The sequence below is a fragment of the Propithecus coquereli genome, unplaced genomic scaffold (assembly GCF_000956105.1).
Source record: "Propithecus coquereli isolate 6110/MARCELLA unplaced genomic scaffold, Pcoq_1.0 Scaffold4, whole genome shotgun sequence".
In the NCBI taxonomy this organism is placed as follows: domain Eukaryota; kingdom Metazoa; phylum Chordata; class Mammalia; order Primates; family Indriidae; genus Propithecus; species Propithecus coquereli.
The window spans coordinates 2,553,703-2,569,549 of NW_012149729.1; the positions used below are offsets into that span (position 1 = coordinate 2,553,703).

At 40.2% G+C, this 15,847-nt stretch overlaps 1 protein-coding gene across 2 annotated transcripts in view; it reads left to right on the forward strand.

Moving 5' to 3' along the window:
• The first annotated feature begins 11,042 nt into the window (after nucleotides 1-11,042).
• AASS (aminoadipate-semialdehyde synthase) overlaps nucleotides 11,043-15,847 on the forward strand; it is a 69,654-nt gene continuing 64,849 nt past the window's right edge. For both annotated transcript variants that reach the window (XM_012652790.1, XM_012652791.1), the window contains exon 1: nucleotides 11,043-11,107. The gene's annotated coding sequence lies outside the window, so the exon portion shown is untranslated. The remainder of the gene's footprint in view (nucleotides 11,108-15,847) is intronic.

Consider the following 15,847-nt stretch of genomic DNA (forward strand, 5'->3'; position numbering starts at 1 on the left):
TAGATTAGATTCATCTATTCCTAGTTTTTCTAGAAGGAATTCAACTGCTCTTGGATTAACCAATCCTAAGGAACTCTGCATGATATTCTCATAAGTTTCCATGTAATTGCTATTTAGTTCAACATTACTCCTGTGGTACAAAGGAGGCTCTTCAGAGCTAATTACTCCTATTTAATATGAGATAGGTATGATGGAAGAGATGAGCTCTACAAAGGTACTGCAAGCTCTCCACAGTATCTGTCAATATCCTTGATTCCAGCTTGAATGATGTCACCAGTTTGATAAAATGATAAAGACTCCGAGTGGTTACTGCAAGAAGGTACATCTCTTAATGGATAAAAAGCTGTGATTTTTAAGTAGAATCACATGATGCCGCTTCCTAAACAGATCAATTCACTGTCCTGAGCTCACTTTCCTCTTCTCATTATTATGAATTGTTGCATATGCTACATTATGTAAATATATCATAATTTATTTAGCCAATAATTTATTGTTTTTTTGTTTTGTTTTGTTTTTTGAAGCAGAGTCTTGCTCTGTCACCCTGGGTAGAGTACAGTGATGTGATCATAGCTCACTGGAACCTTAAACTCCTGGGCTCAAGCAATCCTCCTGCCTCAGCCTCCTGAATATATAGGACTGCAGGTGTGCACCACGTCAGGCTGATTTTTCTATATTTTGTAGAGATGAGGGTCTCACTCTTGCTGAGGCTGGTCTCAAACTTCTGACCTCAAATGATCCTACCACCTCGGCCTCCCAGAGTGCTAGGATTACAGACGTGAGCCACAGTGCCCGGCCTGCCAATATCTTATTGATTGCCCTTTATTTGTTTGGAATTTGGGACTATTACATACCATACTCTGATGGACAAACTCGAATATATATATATCATATATATTACATATATTGAAAAAATATTTATTAGCACACACATTTATTTATTTTTTTACGATGAACTTCTAGAAATGTATAGGGGCATTTCTGATTCTCATCCCTGAGGGGTGGTTAGAAGCCAGAAATGCTGTACATCCTACCATGCACAGAATACTGTCCCCCACAACGATGAATGTCTGGCCCAAAATATCAGTTGTGCTGAGGTTGAGAAATCCTGCCTATGTCCCTGTTCTTGCCAGTCCCCAGAGGAAGTTCAGGAATTTCAGGTCTTCCTTCACTTCCGGACTCTAATGCCCATATGGCTTTGTACATATCCTTTTTTGCTTCATCTCCTGCACCTGCCTATGTCTTAAAACCCTGTCCCTGTGTTCTCTGGGTTTCAAGGTCAATCATCAGTAAAATAACTCTTTTCTTTACTGTCTTCTCTGAGTAGTCCCTTCATACTTCTTTATCTCATTGAATCTGGCTTCCCCTGACAACAAATACTCTCACCCCTGCAACAGTCTTGAGTGATGGCTGTTTTCTCTGCCACATCTATTAGACCACAGGGAATGCGGCAGTGGCATGTGTTTTATTTGCTTTTCCCTGATGTTTCCAAACCCATATCACTTACTCCCTAAAAACACAGAGCTTTTAATCACATATCGTCAGATCTTAATATTTGCTATTTCTTTTTGGGGGCAGTCTCTACCTCACCTCGAGTCATTCCCCTCAGTCCTTGAAGATTTGCACTCCTGTTTCACTGTCATTCTCTACAATGGTGTTCTTATAATTAATGGTCATTTCAATATCCATGCAGATGAGCCTTCTAACATCCTCACCTCTCATCTCCTTGGCCTTTTCTCTTCCCTTTTTCAGCCATTCACTTCCTAGACCTTGTAATTGCCAATAAGTGCACCTTCTTCATTATCTCTCTTTTAAACAGCTCACTCTCCAACCCACAGCCTACTTGCTGGCTCTTTTTCTCTAGTACTTCAGCTCCGACAATTCTTTGACCCTACTTCATCAGGAAAAAAGACATTGATCCTACTACTTTTCTCCATCTCTTACCTCCCTCGGATCCATGTTTCCTTCTGCATCTGTCTTAAATTCCATGTCAGTCATTAGAATCTCCTCCTTGCATGTACTCAACTCCTTCTTGTTCTGTTTTTGGTTGCTTTAAACAACCCAAGTTAACTTTCATCTACACCTACTCTGTGCCTGTGTCTCAGAAGCTGAACATGGCTGCAGAAAAGTACACTGTCGTGACCAGTCTCGCCTTAAATTCCTTGCCAGTACCTCCACTGGGGCCCATAAAGCTTTCCAACAATTTTATTATACTTTGCTAGTTCATTCATTCTCTTATACTCCCAGATCAATGATTTTCAGGTATGCCCCCCACCCAACTTGTAGTATCAGCTTTACTAGGGAAGAATGTTTGGAATGTAAATTCTTGTGCCCCACCCCAGACCTGCCAAATCAGAGACTCTGGGTATGAGACCCACAAATCTGTGGTAACAAGTTCTCCTGGAGAACCCAAGTTCTAGCTCCTGCCAGAGAGTCAAATCTGGAGCATTGCTTGCTTTGTTTGTTTGTTTAAACAGCTTTATTGAGACAGTTCACATATCGCACAATTTACCTATTTAAATTGCGCAATTCAATGTCTTCCAATATATTTACAGATTTGTGTAGCCATCACTACACCAATTTTAGAACATTTTCATTACCACATGAAGAAACCCTATGCTCCTTTGCTGTCATCTCTCAATCCTGTCATCTGTCCCATCTCCTGCCAACCAATAATCAACTTTTCCTCTTTATAGACTTGCCTATTCTGGACATTTCATATAAATGAAATAATAAAATATGTGTTTTTGTGTGTTTGACTTTTTTCACTTAAAATAATGTTTTTGGGTTCATTCATGTTGTAGAATGTGTCAGTACTCTTTAAACAATATAAAAAATTAAATATACCACATTTTATTTGTCTGTTCATCAGTTAATGGACATTTGGGTTGTTTCCAATTTTGGATATCAAGCATAATTCTGCTATAAACATTTGTGTACAAGTCTTTGGGTAGACATATGTATTCATCTCTCTTGGGTATATAGGTAGGGATGCAATTGTTGAATCATGTGGTAAAGCTGTGTTTAAACATTTGAGGAACTTCCACTATATTTTCCAAAATGGCTACACCATTTTATTTTCCCACTTGCAATATGTGAGGGTTCCAATTTCTCCACATCTTCACCCACACTTGTTGTTATCTTTCTTTTTGATTATAGCCATTCTAGTTGTTTTAAAACCATTCTAGTGGTTTTAATTTGTATTTTCCTGATGGCTAATGATATTGAGCACATTTTCATGTGCTTATTGGCTATTTACATTTCTTTTTTGGAGAACAATTAATTCAGATCCTTTACTTCATTTTATTTTTATTTCATTTTATTTTATTTTTGAGGCAGTATTTCACTCTGTTGCCCAGGATAAAGTGCAGTGGCATCATCATAGCCCACTGCAACCTCAGACTCCTGGGTTCGAATGATCTTTCTGCCTCAGCTTCCTGAGTAGCTAGTATTGCAGGCATGGACCACCATGCCCAGCTAATTTTTCTGTTTATTTTTGGTAGAAACAGGGTCTTGCTATGTTACTCAGGCTAGTCTCAAACTTGTGATCTCAAGCGATCCTCCCACCTTGGCCTCCCAAAGTGCTAAGATTACAGGCCTGAGTCATTGTGCCCAGCTCCTCACTTTGTTTTTTAAATTATTGATTTATAAGTGTTCTTTATGTATTATAGCTAGAAGTCCTTCTGTCATTAGATATATATTTTGCAAAAAAAGTATTTTATCATTCTGTGAGTTGTCTTTTCACTTTCTGAATGGTGTTCTTTGGAGCACAAAAGGTTTTAATTTTAATAATGCCCAATTTATATATTTTTCTTTTGTTGCTTTAACTTTTATTGCCATTTTAAGGAGCCATTGTCTAGTTCAAGATTTATACTTATGTTTTCTTCTGAATCTTATAGTTTTAGCTTGCATATTTAGGCATTTAATCCATTTTGAGTTAGTTTTTGTATATGGTAGGAGGTAGGGGGTCCAAATTTATTCTTTTGCATGTGTATATCAACTTGTTGCTGCCTGTTTTGTAAATAAAGTTTTATTGGAACCCAGTTATACCCATTCACTTACCTATCGTCTATGGCTGCTTTCATACTACAACTCCAGAGTGTGTAGGTGTGACAGAGACTGTATGGTTTACAAAGCCTAACTTGTTTACTATCTAGTCTTTTGCAGAAAAATTTTGTTGATCCCTGTGCTAGAAGATTATATCGTACGTTCTTCTTTTCTCAGACATCCAATATTTGCTCTCCCACCTCACTCTCAGTTGAAGGCTCTGCTTATTGATGACTCTCTGAAATTTGAAACAAAAGCAGAGCCTTTCCACAGGTTTCTATCACTACATCAATCAACTGTGTTACATCTGGGCCCATTTTCCTTGCCTTCCTCCATGCTCCTAGGTAAGGCCAATCTCCACTTCTGTATGAGGTCGCATCCCATCAGTTTTTCACTCTTTATTGTATCATTTGCATCAGCATAAAAACATGCTATAATAATATTAATCATTTTTAAGAATAATCTTCTGTGATTCTACTTCCCCTCCTCCAGTAACCACTGCATGTCTCTCCTTTTACAATGAAATTCTTTGGAAGGGCTATTTCCATTTACTATCTCATTCTCTCTTTTTCTTCTTTAACCTTCTTTAAGTTTTGCTCCCCCATCTCTTCATTGACATTACTCATATCAAATTACAAACAGCCTTCATAGGTCATTCTCAGCCTTCACCTTATTTGATCTAACAGTTGATTATTCTTTTCTTCTTGATGTATGTTCTTCATTTGACTTCTAGGAGATGATATTTTCCTTCTACTCTTCTGGCCACTTCTCAGTCTCCTTCGCTAGTTCCTCCTCATTCTCTGACCTCTACAAGTTATGGCCTCTATAGCCCCTATGGCCTCTTTTCTGTCCTTACTCATTCATTTAGTGATCTTCCTGGCTTTTGATGCCATGTGTATTACTGATGACTTTCAAGTGTTTACCTCCAGTGTAGCCATGCCTCTTGATTTCCAGGTTAGGATAGCTCTTTATTCAGCATCTACACTTGAATCTCCAGTGAGGATCTCAAACTTGGTCTGTTCAAAACTGAACTCCTGATCCTTCCCTCATCCTGCCCCTCAAGTGTCTTTGTTAAAGGCAACTTCTTTCTTCCAGTTGCTGAGGTCTAAAACATTGGTGTCACTCTTGATTCCTCTTTCTTTCCAATTCCACATCTGAAATTGGTTGTGGAACTTTTCCAGAGATTTTTTTTCTTTTAAATTTTCTGCTTTGAGGGCAAAGGCCTGGCTGCAGACATGCTGGGAGCAAAATGAGGAAAGGGTTGAAGACCCCTCAAACAGTGAGTAAACATTAGCTTAATCCTGCTGCCAGCCCCTCAACCACTCACTTTATTTTTATCCTTGTTTTCTTCACCCTCTCTTATTTTGCTCTTTTTTTCATTTCCCCATTTTCTCCATAGTCCAAATCTATTTTCCCATAACTGGATCGTTCTCTCAGACTCGAGCGTGCATAAGGCAGGTAGCAGACCCTGGTGGATTTCAAAGATCCAGAGCTCAAGTCTGACTTCCAGGAGTACATACATTGGTATGCGTGGTGTTGTCTCGACACATGTTTGGCATTTTAGGCATTTAGCTTCTTAGGGTTAAGGTAGTGTTTACCTCAACTATGTCTACAAAATAAATGTGGAACATTTTGGAATTAACCTGTGTATATAGGTATAGGCAATACTCTGTTTGTTTAGTAAATTCTTGCCTTTTGTGTTTTTTTTTTTTTGCTTTTGTTTTATTTTAGGAGCTTGTGGTTGTTCAATAATAGCAAACGACAAGACAGAAAGTTCCATGCTTATCATGGGCATTATCAACATTTTACCATATGATGTGACCATCCTCCTTTGTCTTTCTGCTCCTTTTAAATTCTATTTCATTTGCATCTGAGGAGCTATACAGATAGCAATTATCAGGAGAGTGAACTCAATGTCAGGGATACTTTCTCCACCTTATTTTGTGCTTCTTGCCTATGCTGCAATTATTTTTCTTAGCTGCCACTTCTTATGTTGCAAAAAACCCCTAATTTTTGTATTCTTTTTCCTTCCCATCTCAATCATGAAATGGCTACTATAAAAGGTTGTTTTCATTCAGTTGATCCACAGTGGGCCTAGAAGGAAGAAGACTAGACTCTTTTTTTTTTCCTAAACCTGGACTGTTTAGGCTCAAGCCTCAGAAAGATTACACGTGTGTTTTATTTTTGCCTTAATTACTTCCCCCATTCTTCCCCAATCTTTTCTTAGTCCTTCAAAGGGTCTTTTCTTTTGAGATTTTCATTCAGGAGAGGCTGGGGAGAATAACACTGGATTTTCTTCCTTGATTTGAATATATTAGATCTCTCCCATGTCACTGAGATTTATCCCAAAATTTGCACTCCCCAAATTTGCTTATGTTATTATAGCATATAATTTTCATGCAACTCATAAATATAGTGATGTGTAACAGAAAATTTAAAAGTCCTGGTAGATTCATAATAATAGTTACTAGGCAGGAGAAGATGGGCAGCAAATTTGCTGAGTGAGTTATGCTGTATGAGTAACTCTCAAGGAATGCCATGGATTCTTTGGAAGTTTTCAAGAAACATTAGAAACCAACAGAAGTTGACTCTGGAAATGCCAAAAGGCTTAGAATTTTCTTGAATTGTTTTCAGGAAGGATTCTCTATATACAGGGAAATAATTCCTCAGGATATCACTATCTCTACCTGGAACCTGCTCCTGTTGATGGTGATTAAGATTCACCTGTGGGTGGTTCCTGCTCTTGTCTTCTTGCTTGAATGGAGTTTTAAATTCCTTGCAGGTAAAGAGGGAGTGTTTCATTCCCAAAATAATATGGGAATTAGGCAAACAATTATAGTTGTTATTTGAAAATTTTCATTCCTAAACTGCTTCTTATTTTGTATAACACATGAATTTGCACTTTCTATCTATAAGATAGCTGTATTTATAATAAGGAGAATAATTTATTAGGGTAGGCAGATTATAGGTGGTATTGTAAAAATTGCTGTTCCTGTAAGAAACTTACTGTAAGAAATACAGTAAGCTCTCACTTAACATCATTGATAGGAAACTGTGACTTTAAGTGAAATGATGATGTATAAGGAAATCAATTTTTTCCTCATTAATATTATAACAAAACGATGTTAAATGAAATGATGCTATTTGAGGATCTGCTGTGCATTTCACTTAAAGTCACAATTTCCAAGAATCTACCCATATTAAGCGAGGACTTACTGTACAAAATTTTGAGAAATAATAGAACAAACTTAGGAGCATGCTGGACTCCTTCCTTCTTTTCCTCCTAATTGCCTACCTCTTTTGTCCTTATGGCAAAAGTTGTTTAAAAACGAGACTGGGTTCTGAATGCAAGGAAAGTTGAGGGGAGGATGAGACAGAAAATAGTAAGCCCCCACCTTAGCTCATGTGTATTGAGAACATGCATATGCATCATTTAATCTTCTTGATGACCTTATGCCATTTCCCACTGTTCTGAAGGGGGAAAATGAGGCTTAAAGAGACTAAGTGACTTGCTAAAGAGTGCCGAAAGAGGGATTAAATCTAGGTTCCATTTACTCCAGTGCTCAAGTGCCTAACTACTACCTTTCAGGACCTCTCAGGAAGAACAGAACAAAAGAACAATTAGGGAAGAGAGAAAGGCAAAGTAGGTGGGAGACAGACAGGCAGCTTGAGTGGCCTAGAATCAGCTTTCCAATTTCAGAAGCATTGACCTAGCCCCCACTATGGACGGAAGGAGTCTCCGTTATTGAATGAGTCGGAGAGGTTCACTGTGGGAGCTGACTTGAGATGTATCCAAAGTTTGCTTTTCCTCTCACCTATTGCCCCTTTTCATTGTGAAGAGATTTCTGACACCTGTCACATTTATTACAAAACATACCGCTATGATGAAAAATGTTTGAAATCCACCATTTTAAGGAATAGTATTTCTCATATGCATATTTGCAAAATTCCTGAAAACTATAAGCATTGCAATGACACATTGGAAGAATTTTTTCCAGTTTAATGTTTCATCAGGGTGGCAGCAGGCCAGAGGTGTATGGGACTCCAAAGTAAAGCAAGAGGAAAGCAGACAGAACCTCAGGTCCTCGCTGGAGTCATAATGGTCCAGAGCCCTTTCTTGGCTTTGTCCACTTAGGAATTCAATTTTCGCCATTTTTTTCCATGAGTATTCAACCATTTGCAGTGGGATTTACAATGACCATGTAAAGTTTACATGACCAGTCCAACTTTACTTATAGATAAAATTCTAATTTTCTCTGCAATTGGAGATGTGAGTGGAGTTTCAAGAATTTCTAGGCTAGTGGGGTTCACGGTGACCAGTCATGATTCATTTATTCCAACAAGCAGTTGCTGAACACCTTTTGTGCTGGATATTCTTTGTTGAGCTCCAGAATTTTCGTCCCCTTCTCCACCTGTTCTGCCCCTGGGGCAGGAGATGACCTTTATGTACTGCACTTAGCTCTCTCTGGCTCTATTTGTGTGCAATTTGTGGAAGGCACCAGTAGGAGATAGACGGGCAGGAGGAGAGTGAAGTAAGATTATTCCTTTCCTAGGACTGCGGTCTGTGAACTATGGCCCAGCGGCTGTATCTGGCCTGTAGCCTGTTTTTGTTAATTAAGTTTTTATTAGAACACAGTCACACCCATCCATTTAAGTATTGCCTATAGCTGCTTTCATACTCCAACCAGCAGAGTTGAATCCTTGAGACAGAGAAGCTATGATATTCAAAGCCTAATATATTTATTTCTGGTCCTTTACAGAAAAAACATTTGTTGACTTCTGTCTTAGGTAGATTCCTCTTAGGGCAGAATTAATTTCTTAGGCAGCTTCATCCTGGCCAAAACCCACTGCTATTAAATGGCACCCCCCACAGCTACAGCTGCACCACAACTAGAGCTCTTTCTGAGTTCAGATAACCAGTTCTTTCCCTGGCCTTGTGTAGGCCTGTGGGTAGTTTTCACTGTTGCTGGTTTCAGGGTGCGTCACCGTATGTTGCGGTCTGCCTTTCACCCTGCACACACTTGGTCCCTTCATGTCTCCTAATTTACCCAGCTGGATTGTGCCACCTGTTTCCTGCTGAGACCCTGACTGACCTATTACATGCATAGCATTGCACTAGAAGCAATGAAAAAATAAAAGAGGAAGATTAAGTAAATATTTTTATTTTATGATCTGATGGTGATGAGAAGTGAGAGATACAGATAAGATAAATATGAATAACTATTATATAAAGAAGACTATGTTAAGTACAATAAGAGAGGCAGATACGTAAGAGAGAAGGGGAAGATCACATCTGGCTGATATATTCAGGAAAGTCTTCATTGATGAAGTGGCATTTGAACCCTGAAGGATGGGTTAGTTTTAGAGAGGTGAATATTTTTGTAAATAAGAATTTACAAAGTGTAAAAGTGTACAACATGAGATATTTGGGGAAAAGTAAATAATAACTTTCAGTTTCTAATAAATAATAACTTTCAGTTTCTTTAGCTAGACACTGGGCAAGGCACTTTTGCTATCATCTCATTTTGTTCTCATAATGATCCCATGAAGTAGTTTCTATTATTTTCCTGTTAATGGATAAAGAAACAGAGGCTTTTTTGAAAACTAGATAACTTGTCATGATTTATAACTTGAGGGGGAAAAGTAAGGATTCTAGACTCTTAAGGCTTAGGAATATAGCAAATCATATATTGTGTTTCAGTGTTGGTTTCAGGCTAGTTCTGCTGCAGAAAAAAAGCTGAGATAGTTGATTATATCTTCAAACAACGAACATTGTGTGAAGAATTTTGGGCTATGTTTTGTGAATAGTGGGTAGTCCCTGAGGCTTTTTGCTTAGGCCAATGGGACGATTAGAGTTGTATGCTTCAGGAATATGGTTCAGGTTTTATATAACAGGAGTTTGAAGGAAGATGATAGTAGTAGAATTTTAAATGATGGCGTTAACACCATGTGAAAGGTGGATGGGCCAGAGGAGGAACTGAAGCAAACTTGATGTTTAGGTCTGGTGAGGTGGTGAATAGGAAGGTGGCAATATCAATAACAGAGCTAGAGAACACAGGAGGAAGGGAAGATTTTAGAAGGATGAGAAGAAATCTGATTTTCAATATGTGAAGCTACAGAAACAGAAGAAAATTCCAACCTTATCTATAGATAAAGTTCTAATTTTCTCTGCAATTGGAGATATGAGTGGCATTTCAAGAATGTTCTAGACTATAGATTGTTAACATGAGATGTCAATAGCTAAACGCATCTATGGCAGGTATGAGAAAAGAGTGAGTGGTGGAGAAAGTTGTAAAAACAGGAGAGAAGTTTACCCTGTGGCTATTGACTCCTCAGGAGACCACAGCTGGTCTACACGTGTTTCTTCAGCTCCTGGTGCTTAGTCTTTATGAAATACATTTTTTCCCTGTCCCTCTTAAGCCTACGTGGTCAAGACTTTTCAAGAATATTGGACTTTGTCATATAAACACTGACTCTGGCTATTCAGTAAATGTGGGCACACTACATTTAATTTCTTAGATTCTCAGCCGGCTGGATTCTGAAACTGTTCTAAGAACTGTCATCTGGCTTCATAGACTCGTCACATGGCTATGCAATGCTTTGAAAGGCGTGTATCGCTAAACAAACGAGACGCACATGTTCTTGCAATTTTTTTTTTTTTCCAGGAGATATACGCACATTTATTTAGCGTCTAGCGCTCTATTTTCGTCCTTCTCCGTCACCGCCTGCCTTCTGCCGTGGACAGTTACAAACCTAGTCAATGCTTGTTTGGGGGGGGACGTGAGGCCCCCAGTTAAGGACGCAGGTCAGAGAGCAGAAACGCAGAAGGCTTTTCAGGGAGGAGCAGGGGCAGGGCATGACCTAGCACCTGGCAGCGCCGCCGATTGGCGGAGAAGAAGGTTGTTCCCTCAGGGCGGCCGCTGATTGGCTGCGGGAGGAAGGGGCATGACGTCCTCAGAAGTTGAGCAAACACCTCCTCCTTCCCGGCCGGCCCGGCATCCCAATTTCTGCTAGGACCCCGCCCGGGCTGCGAGGGACGAGCCGGCGGCCCAGAGCGGACGAGGTGAGGAGGGAGGAGCCCTGGGAGCGCCGAGGAGATGGGCGGGTGGGCGCCGCCTGCGAGATGCGCTTGGAGAGCGCGGGCCGGACCCCAGCTGTCCGCCGGGAGCAGCCGGTGGGCTCAGCCTCCCGTCCCCGCCGCGGGGCGACCCCGGGGGCTCGGCCGACCGGCCGTGGCCCGACCGAGCGAGGGAGGGTGGCGAGCGCTGGGCCTCCCCGCCAGGCCTGAACTCCGCGCGTGTCCCTGCGAGGGAGGGAGGGCAGTCGGCGCGGCTCCAGCGCTTCTGAGTGGGAAGGGAGTTCGGATTCCTTCTCTTTTTCGGCGGGTGCTGGGAGCGGTTGCTGGGGATTAAAGGATTGATGTTGAAGCTGCAGAACGAAGACCCTGGTAATTCTTGGGCTACTTGCTGATTTGGGGAGGGGAGGGTGATGGAGACCGCGGGGGCTACTTCTCCCCGCGTCCCTCCCCCGGCTCGGTTTAGCCGAACTCCGATCACAAACTTCTCACTCCGTGCGGAGCGCGCCGGCCCTTCCCTCCGACACGCAGCCCCACCTGGCCAGCTGCCGTGCCTCGCGCCTCCTCTTACGGAGGAGGGAAGACTGAGAAAGCTGGGCTCGGTGGACGTCGGGGTTTCCTGAACTGAGACCCTGGGGGCCTGTGCGGGTCGTGCGAACGCTCGCGCCGGGCCCGGGCCCGGGGAGAAGCCGTTTGCTCCCTGTCCTGCTTGACTGAATGGGACTGAGTGTCCCAAAAACTGCCAGAAAAGATGTGGTTTTCAAATACTGAATTCTAGGGGAGGCGGGAAGAGAGAGAGAGAGAGAGAGAGAGAGAGAGAGTATTCATAAACTTCAGCAAGGATTAGCATTTCTTGATGTTTTGGGTTATAAGTTATCGGAATGAGGAAAGTGTAGCATAATGCATGTTGCGCATATTAGCTGAGGTAGCTATACACAGGACGGAATGGTCATTGACTTAGTGGCTTTCCAATACTTTATTAAAAAACCGTAATAATAAATGAGTTTGTGTATTTTGCCACTTGCACTTCCCTCCCCCTTTTCCCACGAAGATGAGTGAACCTAGGGCTACATGACCTTCTGGCTGTGTAAGCTGGTGGCCATTCTGAGTTAGGTGGACAAAAACTGAAGCTGATTTACAGAGTAATTTTCCCACTGTTTAGAAAATCGTATTTGTTATCAATCTTATTTGTTATTGGTGACTGTGTGATCAGAACTTTAATTTGATTTATTTGTAATTAGAAATTTTTTTCTACCTAGTCCTTCAAACATTAACAGGCCTTGGTTCAGGATTTTGGAAATGGTTTTTGGTGTGTAAGTAGTCCTCATTTATCATTTTTCCAAATATTCTTGTATTAATTTCTCATAGAAATAACATTACAAACAGTGGTAAGTTTTCCAGTTGAGGTCACAAAAAATTGTACACAATTCATGAAATCATGGAAACATTATACGTTTGGAATGGAAAATAAGCAAAAACATTATTACCATATTCATTGAAATGAAGATGCCATCAATTGTAAGATCCATCCTTATTTTAGAGATGCTAAGATGTGAGACAATGTGTCTTAAATTTGATGCAATACAGTATCAAAACGGTAATTTACTTATCTTGAACATTCATGCCTAAAGGATAAACTTGAAGAGAGGGCTTACTGGGCTTCAATTTTTTTTTTTCCAGAAAAATGTAAGGGGGAATTAATATGGAGCCATTCTGTAAGAGGACAGAGTGAGGTGTGTGCTGATCCTCAGGTCCCCTTCCCACTCTTCTCCTGCCAGGCTATGAATTGTGAGGGAGCCGCCCTCTGCAGGCTGCGTCTCCCAGGCTCCTGCGTTAGTCGGGTGACTGACCAATGGGAGGCACTGGTAGGAGACCAGCAGTCAGGACCAAGGGAGCGGCCAGGATCTTTCTTCATGTTTCCTTCTGCCTCAGCTGTCATTTAAGCCTCCATTGTTGGACAAGCCTACAGTGGTTCTACCTTCTACAGAGTGACCTTGTTCCTGGGAAAAACCTCTCCCCTCTTTGTCCCTACAGCCTCAGGGGTGTAGTTGACTCCCTGCTGTTGCTAGTCTCTGGGTCACCTCAATTCTCCTGGTTGGAGTCTCAGCCTTTTCAATTACCATGTAGCCAGTTCCTTGTATTAAACTTTATCTTATTAAAATACAAAAAAAAAAAAAAAATTCTCAAGGCCTTACCACAGTGTGACAAAGAGGAAGGGAAGGTGTGTCTTCTGTTAGTGGGATATCTTTGCTCACATTTGAGGAATAGGCAGATTTGGAGACTTTTTCTTAACATTTATTGTTTATGGCATATGAGGTAATGCATTAGCATGATGCATGTCATGCATATTAGCTGAATTAAACTTCACAACAGCCCTGAGATGTGGATGTTAATATGACTCCCATTTTTTAGATGAGGCGCAGAGTAAGGTGCTGAGGAACCTAGGCTGCATGTGGAGAGAGGAGCCAGTATTCCCTTGAGGTACCCGTCTTCTGTTGTAAGCTCTTGGCTCCTGGTCTGCGCAGTGAATGCAGGTGGCTCAGGTGAATGTCCAGTTTTCCTCCATAGTGTTTTTGGTGTTTTGTTTCCCTGTTTAGTGTACTTTAGCTGGATGTTTATAAGTCAGAGTGCCTATTTATGTTGTAAAATTCTGTTTTTGTAATCCATGGTGCCCAGTCATGACTATGCTTAATAGAATCAAAATATTAGAGCTGAAAGAGACTTAAGTAGTATATTCTAATCTGGATAAAGAAACTGAGGTCAAGAGAAGGAACTCTACAGCTAGTTAGTTATGTCCCAGCTCCCACGTCTGGGTTTTCCCACTATGCTATACCACATTTCATAGCATTCATTGGTCTATGAGATCTTGGCAGAGAATTGATCATATTTTTGGGGGGGAGGGTGAGTTTCTGTTCTTATTCATGTGTCTATTTTGTTTTCTATGCTGCATAGGTCTTTATAATGTTTATTTAAACTTGCTTATTTATTCATTTCTTCTTAAAACATTTGAGGTTTTCCTATGTGCCAGTCACTGAGAACACAGAGAAGAGTTAAGCACAATTCATACCCATTTACAGTGTAGCAAAAAGACAGACAAGTAAGAAGTTAAGCATTTTGGACTAGACTCCAGTTCAGAACTAAGTCTGTATTTCATCTAGGTGAAGATAAAATTGTGATCTCGAGACTAGGAGAGTAATGGGTTTTATGTTTTTGGATGACTTTGAGTAGCTGATGGGCTGGAGAAACTATGAATATCTCAGACTAGATTAACACTAATAGGCCCCCTCCTCCCAGTTCCATATTTCTTTTTTATAAAGGGTTTAATATGGAAGTGTTAAAAGAATGTACCAACACAACAGGAAGTGAAAGTAGGGAGGCCAGTGCTCCTGCAAGCCCAAGCGTAGTTCTAGCAAGCCTTGCGGTTGGGAGGGATTTGGATTAGTTCTGTGCTATCACCAGGCGCTCTGTTAATTCTGGAACTCTTTTGAACTTCTCCAGGACTATTATGGTTTGGATACCAAATATCTAGTGTAGGCAAGACTCATAGCCACGGACTTGCCCACACTTATTTGTGAATACTGGGGCTTCCTGGGAAACTGTGTTTTTTTAAATACACTTGCATTTTTTTTAATTAACTGAAAAGGCAAATATAAATAATTTGCACTTTTTATCCATTAACTTATTTTCTTCATCTCAAGACATTACCCCATTCTTAGTCTCTCCATATTTAATCAAAATGTATGCCTTCTTATTATAAATAATTTGGCACTGAGAAATATCCCCATGTGGTTTGATAGTTTCCATTTGAGTCACTAAGTCATGTTGTAGTGGAATTATTTTGGAGATCTGAAATAGATGGACAAAGAGCATATTCTTGACTATGGAGACTACAGATGGAACATCAGGCCTTAATTTATTCAATAAATTAATAAATTAAATTCCTTATACATGTCCCAATAGAAGTGACAGAAATTAAGAGGATCCCTGCCTGGTCCTTTTCCTTCTTAAGCTCTGTTGTTTGCTTGTGCATTGTTCTGGTTTGGTAGGTCATTTGTAGGTTTTAAAAGCGTTCTGATGGGGTTGATGCTATGGAAAGATACTAAAAGGATTTTTGATATTTGATGGAAGAACAAAAAGCTTGGTGAAAACCTCAGCTTTCTTCATCTACCTACTTCTCTTATGAAAACTGCACAAATCAAATAAATCATTTTGTGGCATAAGTACTACCTAAATAGTAGCAGAGAAAAACCTTAATTGAGTTACATTTCAAAGTTATACCAATTGGAAAAAAAAACAACTGTATTATTATGACTTATCCATAGAGGCTTAGAAAATGCTCTTTATAAAACATGAAAAATCCCTTATTTCTATGAGCCTCACTATTCTCATTTCTAATACTGGATTTTAATTCTCTTCTATCAGGCCCATTCTGATTCCAGTATTCAGTTATAATCAGTAATTGCTAATTCACCACCAGATATTGATTGGCATCATTTGCTTAGGTGAAACTACCTCATCCTGCTCCTGTAGGACCCCATGAAAATGTGTAGGGACTGAATTTCTACTTCTTTATATCTTTAGCAAGTACCTAACATTATCCTGCCCACAGTTTAAGTACTCCCAACATATTTTTTGAATTAGAGAAAGATAATCAAAAGTGCCCATAATCAATAGGCAAAAGATTTTAATTTGATAACTCTATCAAGAAATGTTCCAGATTTTATTTTA